Consider the following 12,395-nt stretch of genomic DNA (forward strand, 5'->3'; position numbering starts at 1 on the left):
ATAACCATGCAACCATAACATGTTATTCTGGAGAATGTCTTTTTTTAATTGGTCACTTCCTGGTGTAGTATTAGTTAATCACACTTTATCTACGGTTAACACTGAACACCTTTACACCCCTCCCCCATACCTTGACACACTGTTTCTCTGTGCCTCTATGATACCTCATGTTTTTCATCGCATGATGAAGCATGGTGACTTTGTGCAATGACTGGACTATTAGTCTGTCTCGAGACACCAACTGAAACTACCTTGTCATATGTGGATAGTGGAAGGTTGTTGGGTCATTCCACGAAATTAGTTCCTTTTACATCCCAGAAGAAACTGTGCACCAATATTGCATTTAACAAGCATGTTATATTAAATTAAGGGCCCTTTAATATAGACCACATGTAAAATTCAATAAATCAGACTTGCTAAAGTGCCAAAATTCTGTATATTGGCATGTCCCTCTGTGACTTCTAACATGTACACCCTGTTACCCATAGATTAACCTAAAGTATCAGACGTAAAAGAAAATGCCTGAGCGGAGTTCCTACATTCTGTTTTCAGGGGAAAAGGAAGCTGGGTGGAATTAGCTGTATCCTGAAAAATGTATGCATCCGTTTTCTGGCAACTCCGCTAAGTTCGACCCATAGATAGACAGGCTGGAATTATTTTAACAATACTTTTTTTTTTTAAAGCTTGCATTAAATTGCCGCTCACACACAAGTTTCCATTCATCCTTTCATAAGGGAATTTATGGCTGATTTGAGATGAAATCATCAACCCTGTTACTTTATTTTGCACTTATTGATAGGCTCTTACTATCGGAATATTTTTACATAGTTACACTACCCAAAAGGGACTCATTTTATGGAACGACCCTGTTATTTTCCCAGTCTGATGAAATGCTGGCCTTGGTAAACACAATTGGTACATTGGAGGTGTACCCTGGATAACGTCCAGATAACCTTTATTCATGTTCTTGAATCAGATACATGTATTTCTCTTGCATTGTATGCTTTAGTGACACACAGTATGTATCATCTTGCAATGTTTTATTGGATGCCCTTTAGTCATGTTGCAAGCCTACTCAACAACCAGCTCATGTGTTGTAGCCTCCTCAATGTTGTGCATCAAATTCACCAGCCATTGTGGGAAAATATCCTCCTATAGGGATATAGTGAAGTGAGTATCATGGACAAAATTATCAAAATGTGTGTTTGATCACTATAATTGGATGTACTTTTGATGTACAATACAATTCAAAAGTTTGGAAACACTCTTTCAATGGTTTTTCTTAATTTGTACTATTTTCTACATTGTAGAATAATAGTGAAGACATCAACACTACAAAATAACACATATGGCATCATATAGTAACCGAAAATAGTGTTATACAAATCAAAATATAGCCACCCTTTGCCTCAATGACAGCATTGCGCACTCTTGGCATTCTCTCAACCAGCTTCATAAGGATTGCTAAGTGCAAACCAGATGGGATGGCGTATTGCTGCAGAATGCTGTGGTAGCCATGCTGGTTAAGTGGGCCTTGAATTCTAAATAAAATCACCCCCACACCATCACACCTCCTCCTCCATGCGTCACGGTGGATTTCCACTGGTCTAATGTCCATTGCTCATGCTCCTTGGCCCAAGCAAGTCTCTTCTTATTATTGGTGTCCTTAACTAGTGGTTTCTCTGCAGACATTCAACCATGTAGGCCTGATTCACATAGTCTCCTCTGAACAGTTCATGTTGAGATGTGTCTGTTACTTGAACTCTGAAGTATTTATTTGGGCTGCAATTTCTGAGGCTGGTAACTAATGAACGTATCCTCTGCAGCAGAAGTAACTCTAGGTCTTCCTTTCCTGTGGCTGTCCTATAGAGCCAGTTTCATCATAGCGCTTGATGGTTTTTGTGACTGCACTTGAAGAAACATTCAATGTTCTTGAACTGTTCAGGATTGTCGTGTTTTTGGCTATGTCGGATTAAGTGATATGACATGCTATTCTATAAAATAATTTCTCCGTAATTAATATTACCTGATTGAGCTAATCATGTAAATGTAATTAACTAGAGAGTCGGGGCACCACGAAATAATATTTATGGAGCTGTTATCTTTCGAATAAACTCTTAAAGACGTAGTAATATTTTACATCAATAGCAGTCAATATTAATTTGCGCCTTAATTCAGTCTCATCTGAAAGTTCTAAATTCTTGGTTATCTTCACGAACCCTGGCCAACAAGTTGAATCAGCAATACAAAATTGAGTTTCATTATTTATTTACTAAATACCTAACTAATCACACAGAATTACATATACACAGAATTAATCATACCTTGATTGCAAATTACGTCATAAAGGAAAACGTCCCTAGCGGACGGAACATATGACAGCTGGTAACACAAAAGAAAAGGGCTGGGTTTGAGTGAAAGAGCGGGAAGACTGAGGACCAAAGGAAGAAGCTGTGCTATCGTAAATACAATATTTAATGCATTATAAATTACCGCCCATTTGGAAAAGAAAAATGGACCGTCGTCCTCACATCCTCGGAACAGAAGGTTACATTTTCGTCAAGGCTTTATGTAGTGGAGCGAGAAGGGTATGTCTGGAAAGTTTTATAGCCCATGTCTCTTCACAGGGGCGGGCCACTGATTGAGCAGAGCCCTAACCTTATGAAAACCCAATCTCTCATTTGGAAGCTAAAATTACATTTAATCTCTTCACCCATAATTTTATATTCAAACATTTAAATTGAACAACAATTCCATGTGACTCCGATAACTACAATGTGCAGACTTTCCACTGTAGAGTTTATGTCATCCTATCATTGATGAGAATGTCCCAGATGACAACTGAACTGACATCATATTCATTAAGTACCACCGCATATGTTCAATTGGTCGGATTACCAGAATATAGTTCATTTCCCCCCCACCTTCTGATGTTCCCAGAATCTCTATGTTAACCAAGGGGTTTTCAAATTTCACATTAGTAGGGTAGAGAGAGGAAAAGGGGGGAAGAGGTATTTATGCCTGTCATAAACCTACCTCCAGGCAAATGTCATGACAGGATTGACTGACCTTCTTGTCTTAAAGTAATGATAGACTGTTGTTTCTCTTTGCTTATTTGATCTGTTCTTGCCATAATATGGTCTTTTACCAAATAGGGCTATCTTCTGTATACCACCCCTACCTTGTGACAACACAACTGATTGACTCAAACGCATTAAGGAGGAAAGAAATTCCACAAATTAACAACAATGCACACCTGTTAATTTAAATGCATTCCAGGTGACTACCTCATGAAGCTGATTGAGAGAATGCCAAGAGTGTGCAAAGCTGTTATCAAGGAAAAGGGTGGCTACTTTGAAGAAACTAAAATATGAAATATCTTTGAAACACTTTTTTGGTTACTATATGATTCCATATGTGTTATTACATAGTTTTGATGTCTTCACAATTATTCTACAATGTAAAAAATAGTAATAAAAACAAACATTTAAAAAGGAAAGCTCTTGAATGAGTAGGTGTGTCCAAACTTTTGACTGGTAATGTACATGTATTTTGTTTGTCCAGACCATCATGACTAAAGGCGTATTATTGATACTCACTGCAGTTGGCACCTTTCTCCGTCCCCTAGGCCACCTCTTCTTCTGTGGTGGTGGTAGCTCGTCCTTCCATCTCCTCTTCTGTGGTCGTTGTGGTGTTGGTAGCTCTTCATCTGACGATGACCAGGAGAGTCTCCTCCTTGTATGAGATGTTTGTTTCACTGTTCTGTTGATGGTTAGCTGGCGCTGAAATGTAAATACTTGCATTAAACATCAACAAAAATATAAAGTGAGAAGATGAGTTGGGAAAACAGGCTACTTCCCACTGGGCACATACTGGTTAAATCAACGTTGTTTCCACATAATTCCAATGTAATTACATTGAACAAAAATTACCTCTACTTCCAGATGAACGCCATCCACTTCCCCATCAGCCTTTGCTCTGCGTTCACTAGGGAGTGTGAACCCTGGTGGGGTAATCTCCTCCCCAAGGTCACTTGTGGTCTGGGTGATATTTGGATATGGTAGAGAGAGATTGTAGATCTCCAGCTGTGCATCACTACTCTGGTCCAGAGAACGAGACTGCCAGCTTGGCCTCCATACCTTTAGTGGAGGCTCTTCCTCTTCTTTCTCCTGATCATCCACCACCTGCTCTTTTTTCTCTTCCTCCTCATCCTCCTCCTCCTCTTCCTGGATAGGTTCTAGATGCTGTATCGTTAGTTTTAATAAATACAGTGGCTTGCAAAAGTATTCACCCCCTCCTATTTTGTTGCCTTACAACCTGGAATTAAAATATATTTTCTTTTGGGGGGGGGGGTTGTATAATTTGATTTACACAACATGCCTACAACTTTGAAGATGTAAAATATTTGTTTATTTTGAAACAAACAACAAATAAGACAATAAAAACAGAAACTTGAGCATTTAACATTTACATTTAAGTCATTTAGCAGATGCTCTTATCCAGAGCGACTTACAAATTGGTGCATTCACCTTATGACATCCAGTGGAACAGTAGTGCATCTAAGTCTTTTAAGGGGGGGGGGGGTGAGAGGGATTACTTTATCCTATCCTAGGTATTCCTTAAAGAGGTGGGGTTTCAGGTGTCTCCGGAAGGTGGTGATTGACTCCGCTGTCCTGGCGTCGTGAGGGAGTTTGTTCATGAGCGTGCATAATCATTCACCCCACCAAAGTCAATTCTTTGGAGAGCCACCTTTTGCAGCAATTACAGCTGCAAGTCTCTTGGGGTATGTCTCTATCAGCTTGGCACATCTAGCCACTGGGATTTTTGCCCATTCTTCAAGGCGAACTGCTCCAGCGCCTTCATGTTGGATGGGTTCCGCTGGTGTACAGCAATCTTTAAGTCATACCACAGATTCTCAATTGGATTGAGGTCTGGGCTTTGACTAGGCCATTCCAAGACATTTAAATGTTTCCCCTTAAAACATGTTGCGTCGAGCAATCCCGTATCCGGGAGTGTAATTATAGCCTCAAGCTCATTACCATAACGCAACGTTAACTATTCATTTTCCTTGGCCGCCTCTCCTTCCAGTTCTCTGCTGCCAATGACTGGAACGAACTACAAAAATCTCTTAAATTGGAAACACTTATCTCCCTCACTAGCTTTAAGCACCAACTGTCAGAGCATTTTACAGATTACTGCACATAGCCCACCTATAATTTAGCCCAACAACTACCTCTTTCCAAACTGTATTTAATTAATTTATTTATTTATTTTGCTCCTTTGCACCCCATTATTTTTATTTCTACTTTGCACATTCTTCCATTGCAAAACTACCATTCCAGTGTTTTACTTGCTATATTGTATTTACTCTGCCACCATGGCCTTTTTTGCCTTTACCTCCCTTCTCACCTAATTTGCTCACATTGTATATAGACTTGTTTTTTTTTTTTTTTTTACTGTATTATTGACTGTATGTTTGTTTTACTCCATGTGTAACTCTGTGTCGTTGTATGTGTCGAACTGCTTTGCTTTCTCTTGGCCAGGTCGCAATTGTAAATGAGAACTTGTTCTCAACTTGCTTACCTGGTTAAATAAAGGTGAAATAAATAAATAAAAATGTAAAATCGCAAATGAAATGAAATAAATATATTGGCTCACAAGCTTAGCCTTTTGTTAACAACACTGTCATCTCAGATTTTCAAAATATGCTTTTCAACTATAGCTACACAAGCATTTGTGTAAGAGTATTGATAGCTAGCATAGCATTAAGCCTAGCATTCAGCAGGCAACATTTTCACAAAAACAAGAAAAGCATTCAAATAAAATCATTTACCTTTGAAGAACTTCGGATGTTTTCAATGAGGAGACTCAGTTAGATAGAAAATGTTCAGTTTTTCCAAAAAGATTACTTGTGTAGGAGAAATCGCTCCGTTTTGTTCATCACGTTTGGCTAAGAAAAAACCCCGAAAATTCAGTCATTACAATGCCAAACTTTTTTCCATATTAACTCCATAATATTGACAGAAACATGGCAAATGTTGTTTAGAATCAATCCTCAAGGTGTTTTTCACATATCTATTCGATCATTCGTGGCAGCTGTGTTTCTCCTCGAAGCAAACGAAAAATACACGCAGCTGGAGATTACGCAATAATTGCAATGGAGGACACCAAGCGGCCACCTGGTAGATGTAGTCTCTTAAGGTCAATCTTCCAATGATTTGCCTACAAATACGTCACAATGCTGTCGACACCTTGGGGAAACGACAGAAAGTCTAAGCTTATTCGTGACCCATACACAGCCATATAAGGAGACATTGGAACACAGCACATTAACATTAACTCCATAATATCGACAGAAACATGGCAAACGTTGTTTAGAATCATCCTCAAGGTGTTTTTCACATATCTATTCGATGATAAGTAATTCGTGGCAGTTTGGTTTCTCCTCTGAACCAAATGGAAAAATGCACGCAGCTGGAGATTACGCAATAATTGCAACGGAGGACACCAACTGGAGCACCTGGTAAATGTAGTCTCTTATGGTCAATCTTCCAATGATATGCCTACAAATACATCACAATGCTGCAGACACATTGTGGAAACGACAGAAGGTGTAGACTCATTCCTTGCGCATTCACAGCCATATAAGGAGACATTGGAACAACGCGCATTCAAAATCTGGGGCATTTCCTGTTTGAAATTTCATCTTGGTTTCGCCTGTAGCATCAGTTCTATGGCACTCACAGATAATATCTTTGCAGATTTGGAAACGTCAGAGTGTTTTCTTTCCAAAGCTGTCAATTATATGCATAGTCGAGCATCTTTTCGTGACAAAATATCTTGTTTAAAACGGGAACGTTTTTTTATCCAAAAATTAAAAGAGCACCCCCTATTTCGAAGATGTTAAACCACTCGAGTGTTGCTTTAGTAGTATGCTTAGGGTAATTGTGCTGCTGGTAGGTGAACCTCCATCCAAGCCTCAAATCTCTAGAAGACTGAAACAGGTTTCCCTCAATTTAGCACCATCCTTCATTCCTTCAATTTTGACCAGTTTCCAGTCCCTGCCAATGAAAAACATCCACACAGCATGATGCTGCCACCACCCTGCTTCACCGTGGGGATGGTATTCTCAGGGTGATGAGAGGTGTTGGGTTTGCACCAGACATAGTGTTTTCCTTGATGGCAAAAAAGCTCAATTTTCGTCTCATCTGACCAGAGTACCTTCTTCCATATGTTTGGGGAGTCTCCCACATGACTTTTGGTGAACACCAAACGTGTTTGCTTATTTTCTTCTGAAGCAATGTCTTTTTTTTCTGGCCACTCGTCTGTAAAGCCCAGCATTGTGGAGTGTACGGCTTAGTGGTCCTATGGACAGATACTCCAATCACCGCAGTGGAGCTTTGCAGCTCCTTCCGGGTTGACTTTGGTGTCTTTGTTGCCGCTCTGATTAATGCCCTCATTGCCTGGTCTGTGAGTTTTGGTGGGCAGCCCTCTCTTGGCAGGTTTGTTGTGGTGTCATATTCTTTCAATTTAAAAAAAATAATGGATTTAACAGTGCTCCGTGGGATGTTCAAAGTTTTTTTATATTTCTTTATAACCCAACCCTGATCTGTACTTCTCCACAACTGTGTTCCTGACCTGTTTGGAGAGCTCCTTGGTCTTCATGGTGCCACTTGCTTAGTGGTGTTGCAGACTCTGGGACCTTTCAGAACAGGTGTATATATACTGAGATCATGTGACAGTTAAATTATGTCCACCTGTCTGCAATCCAACTAATTATGTGACTTTTGAAGGTAATTGGTTGCACCAGATCTTATCTAGGAGCTTCATAGCAAAGGGGGGTGAATACATATGCACAAACCACTTTTCCATTTTTATTTTTTTGAAACAAGTCATTATTTTCATTTCACTTTATTAATTTGGACTATTTTGTCTATGTCAATTACATGAAATCCAAATAAAAATCTTTTTAAATTACAGATTGTAATGCAACAAAGAAAAACACCAAGGGGGATGAATACTTATGCAAGGCACTGTATATCATGTGAATTTGATTCACTTTACAGGGTTAGATAGAATAGAGTTGAAGTCAGAAGTTTACATACACTTAGGTTGGAATCATTTAAACTCGTTTTTCAACCACTCCAGAAATTTCTTGTTAACAAACCATAGTTTTGGCATGTTGGTTAGGACATCTACTTTGTGCATGACACAAGTAATTTCTCCAACTATTGTTTGCAGATTTCACTGTATCACAATTCCAGTGGGTCAGAAGTTTACATATACTAAGTTGACTGTGCCTTTAAACAGCTTGGAAAATTCCAGGAAATGATGTCATGGATTTAGAAGCTTCAGAGAGGCTAATTGACATCATTTGAGTCAATTGGAGGTGTACCTGTGGATGTACTTCAAGGCCTACTTTCAAACTCAGTGCCTCTTTGCTTGACATCATGGGGAAATCAAAAGAAACCAGTCAAGATCTCAGAAAAATAATTGTAGACCACAAGTCTGGTTCATCCTTGGGAGCAATTTCCAAACGCCTGAGGGTACCACGGTCATCTGTACAAACAATAGTACGCAAGTATAAACACCATGTGACCCTGCGGCCTTCATACAATTCATGAAGGAGACGCGTTCTCTCCCCTAGAGATGAACGTACTTGTGTGAAAAGTGCAAATCAATCCCAGAACAATAGCAAAGGACCTCGTTTAGAAACAGGTACAAAAGTATGTATATCCACAGTAAAACGAGTCCTATATCGACATAACCTGAAAGGCCGCTAAGCAAGGAAGAAGCAACTGCTCCAAAACTGCCATAAAAAAGCTAGACTACAGTTTACAACTGCACATGGGGACAAAGATGGTACTTTTTGGAGAAATGTCCTCTTTTCTGATGAAGCAAAAATAGAACTGTTTCCCAATAATGACCATTGTTATGTTCGGAGAAAATGGGAGGCTTGCAAGCCGAAGTACACCATCCCAACCGTGAAGCACGGGGGTGGCAGAATCATGTTGTGGGGGTGCTTTGCTGCAGGAGGGACTGGAGCACTTCACAAAATAGATGGAGTCATAAGGTAGGAAAATTATGTGGATATATGGAAGCAACATCAAGACACCAGTCAGGAAGTTAAAGATTGGTCGCAAATGTGTCTTCCAAATGGACAATGGAAGTATTCTTGAGGTCAAAGTTGTGGCAAAATGGCTTAACCTCTTGAAGCTAGGGGGCACTTTTTTACGTTTGGAAAAATAACGGTCCCAAAGTAAATGACCTATTTCTCAGGACCAGATGCTAGAATATGGATATAATTGACAGATTAGGATAGAAAACTCAAAAGTTTCCAAAACTGTCAAAATATTGTCTGTGAGTATAACAGAACTGATTTTGCAGGCGAGACCCTGAGGAAAATCCAATCAGGAAGTGCCTCTTATTTTGAAACCCTTCTGTTCCTTTGCATGCCTATCCTCCATTTAAAGGGATATCAACCAGATTCCTTTTTCTCTGGCTTCCCCAAGGTGTCAGGCTTTAGACATAGTTTCAGGATTTTATTTTGAAAAATGAGCGTGGAAGATCACATTGCGTAAGTGGAAAGTTGGGGGCTCTCAGAGTGAGTTTTTGCACTAGAGTAATTGTTCCGCCATTGTTCCTCCCGCTGTTATTGAAAAACCTACACACTCGGTTGATATATTATCGAATAAATACTGTATTTTAAAAACTACCTGAGGAATGATTATAAAAAAACGTTTGACATGTTTCTGTGGACATTATGAAGACTACTTGGAATTTCTGTCTGTGTTGTCGTGGCCGCTCTTTCCTGTGGATTTCTGAACATAACGCGACAACCAAACGTCGGTATTTTGGGTATAAAAATCATCTTTATGGAACAAAAGGAACATTTGTTGTGTAACTGGGAGTCTCGTGAGTGAAAACTTCCAAAGATCAATGGTAAACGGTTAATTTGATTGCTTTTCTGATTTTCGTGACCAAGCTTCCTGATGCTAAGTGTACATAATGCTATGCTATCGATAAACTTACAAACACTTGGTTTGCTTTCGCTGTAAAGCATAATTTCAAAATCTGAGACGACAGGTGGATTAACAAAAGGCTAAACTGTGTTTTGCAATATTGCACTTGTGATTTCATGAATATGAATATTTTTTTGTAATATTATTTGACTGTTGCACTATGCTATTCAGCGGTTGCTGACAAATGATCCCTTCGACAGGGATGGGTAGCGTCAAGAAGTTAAGGCCAACAAAGTCAAGGTATTGGAGTGGCCATCACAAAGCCTTGACCTCAATCATATAGAAAATTTGTTGGCAGAACTGAAAAAGCGTGTGTGGAGCAAGGAGGCCTACAAACCTGACTCAGTTACACCAGCTCTGTCAGTAGGAATTGGCCAAAATTCACCGAACTCATTGTGGGGAGCTTGTGGAAGGCTACCCGAAACGTTTGTCTCAAGTTAAACAATTTAAAGGCAATGATACCAAATACTAATTGAGTGTATGTAAACTTCTGACCCACTGGGAATGTGATGAGAAATTAAAGCTGGAATAAATCACTCTATTATTCTGACATTTCACATTCTTAAAATAAAGTGATCCTAACTGACCTAAGACAGGGATTTTTACTAGGATTAAATGTAAGGAATTGTGAAAACCTGAGTTTAAATGTATTTGGCTAAGGTGTAAGTTTACAACATCATATAGAACTCTTGTATTATCTGTGAATACTCGGAAGCTAGCAAAATCTCAGATCATTTCAATAGCACACAGCAGCACCATCCATTTTAATTAGCATACTTTCTATTCAAACTCTAGTTTTTCCAGAGACATATTTGGATGGAGACAAAACATATACACATTTAAACTTACATATTGCTGTTGATTCTCCATAACATCAATTAGCTAAGGAATAGAGTAAGAAATGGTTGTTTTCCCTGAGGGTTAAATTCTCATTTGAAGTGAATATCAAGAACCGTTTATATGCAGTCTGGTTACACACCAGTTTGTAATTGTCTTGATTGTTCTTTAATTGAAGCCTGGGAGGTCAATTGACACATTTTGCAAATATGTAGGCATGGGAAAATACAACTAGTACCCGACTTAGCTGACCCAGTGCCCTACTATCAGAAAGCAAGTTATGATGACAGCCTCTACCAAGAGTTAATCTCATCTGAAATGTTTTATTTGTATATTAAAGACACAGTTGTTCCAATGTTGACAACTGTAGTATTGGTGATGTTGTATAGAGGACTGATTGTGCAGTTTAACACTCTATATGGTTAACCTTACATCCCCTTTATTGCTTAATCATGACCTTAGAGACATTGATTGATGGAACACACTACAAGGCCATTATTACACCATCAGCTGTTCAGTTTGATTTGCTCTTTTTTTGTGTCACACTGTGGGTTCATTTGAGTGCAGTGCTGGTACTCTTTCAACCTGATGCACCATCCTGATCTCATGAGCTCACATTCTGTTTCGCTAGATGTATTAAGTAGTGTAGTGACATATCTTGTTACAAGTTAATTATTTAACCTTTATTTAACTAGGCAAGTCAGTTGAGAACAAATTCTTATTTACAATGACGGCCAACCATGGCCAAACCCTATCCCGGACAACGCTGTGCTCAGTCCTATGGGACTCCCAATCACGGCCGGTTGTGATACAGCCTGGAATCGAACCAGGGTCTGTAGTGACACCTCTAGCACTGAGATGCAGTGCCTTAGACCGCTGCGCCACTCGGGAGTAAGTGAAGCAACACAATAATGAGAGGGCAGCGGTCAGTCAGTTTTACGAGGCAAGTCCTTGGCCTAAACTACAGAAAATCGTGCCTGACAGGTTATGGCAGTGACACCAATCCTGGTTTGGCAGAGACAGTGTTTGCCCAAATCAAAGACATATGAGATGACAAAAACATTCTCAGTCATAAAATGTGACTTGTTTCAGGAAACCAGGCGTATGTCACACGTCACTACTTCACAGGAGAGGCGTTGAACATAAACATTTTTTAAAATCAAAATGTGTTTTTTGACAGAAATGCCTTCAGGAACATGTGACCTTTCATGTGCCTTAATAACAAACTTGTATAGCATCTGTAAATACGAATACAATTCTTAAATTAGAAGCCTCTGAAAAAGTCAGGAACCTTCCGCTAGCCATGATTGGCTAAGCTATGGGCTGGAAAAGCTGAGAGATGAGTTCGGATTGGTCTGCCATGTTTTAGCATGCTTCTGTCTATAACATGAGCTGATCAGTATGTGTAGGTAATCCTTTCTAATGTGGCTTTTTAAAAGATACAGTTGAAGTCGGAAGTTTACATACACCTTAGCGAAATACATTTAATCTCAGTTTTTCACAATTCCTGACATTCACTCCTAGTGAAAATCCCCT

General features: G+C 39.3%; 1 long non-coding RNA gene across 1 annotated transcript; it reads right to left on the bottom strand.

Annotated features, from left to right (window-relative positions):
- Positions 1-948: 948 nt before the first annotated feature.
- Positions 949-10,961, bottom strand: LOC135565779 (uncharacterized). The gene is made up of 4 exons (XR_010461858.1): positions 10,872-10,961; positions 3,933-4,244; positions 3,600-3,782; positions 949-1,152 (listed from the first exon to the last, which is right to left on the bottom strand). It is a non-coding gene; the product is annotated as an uncharacterized LOC135565779 (long non-coding RNA).
- Positions 10,962-12,395: the final 1,434 nt, after the last annotated feature.

Source organism: Oncorhynchus nerka, linkage group LG9b (assembly GCF_034236695.1).
Source record: "Oncorhynchus nerka isolate Pitt River linkage group LG9b, Oner_Uvic_2.0, whole genome shotgun sequence".
NCBI lineage: Eukaryota > Metazoa > Chordata > Actinopteri > Salmoniformes > Salmonidae > Oncorhynchus > Oncorhynchus nerka.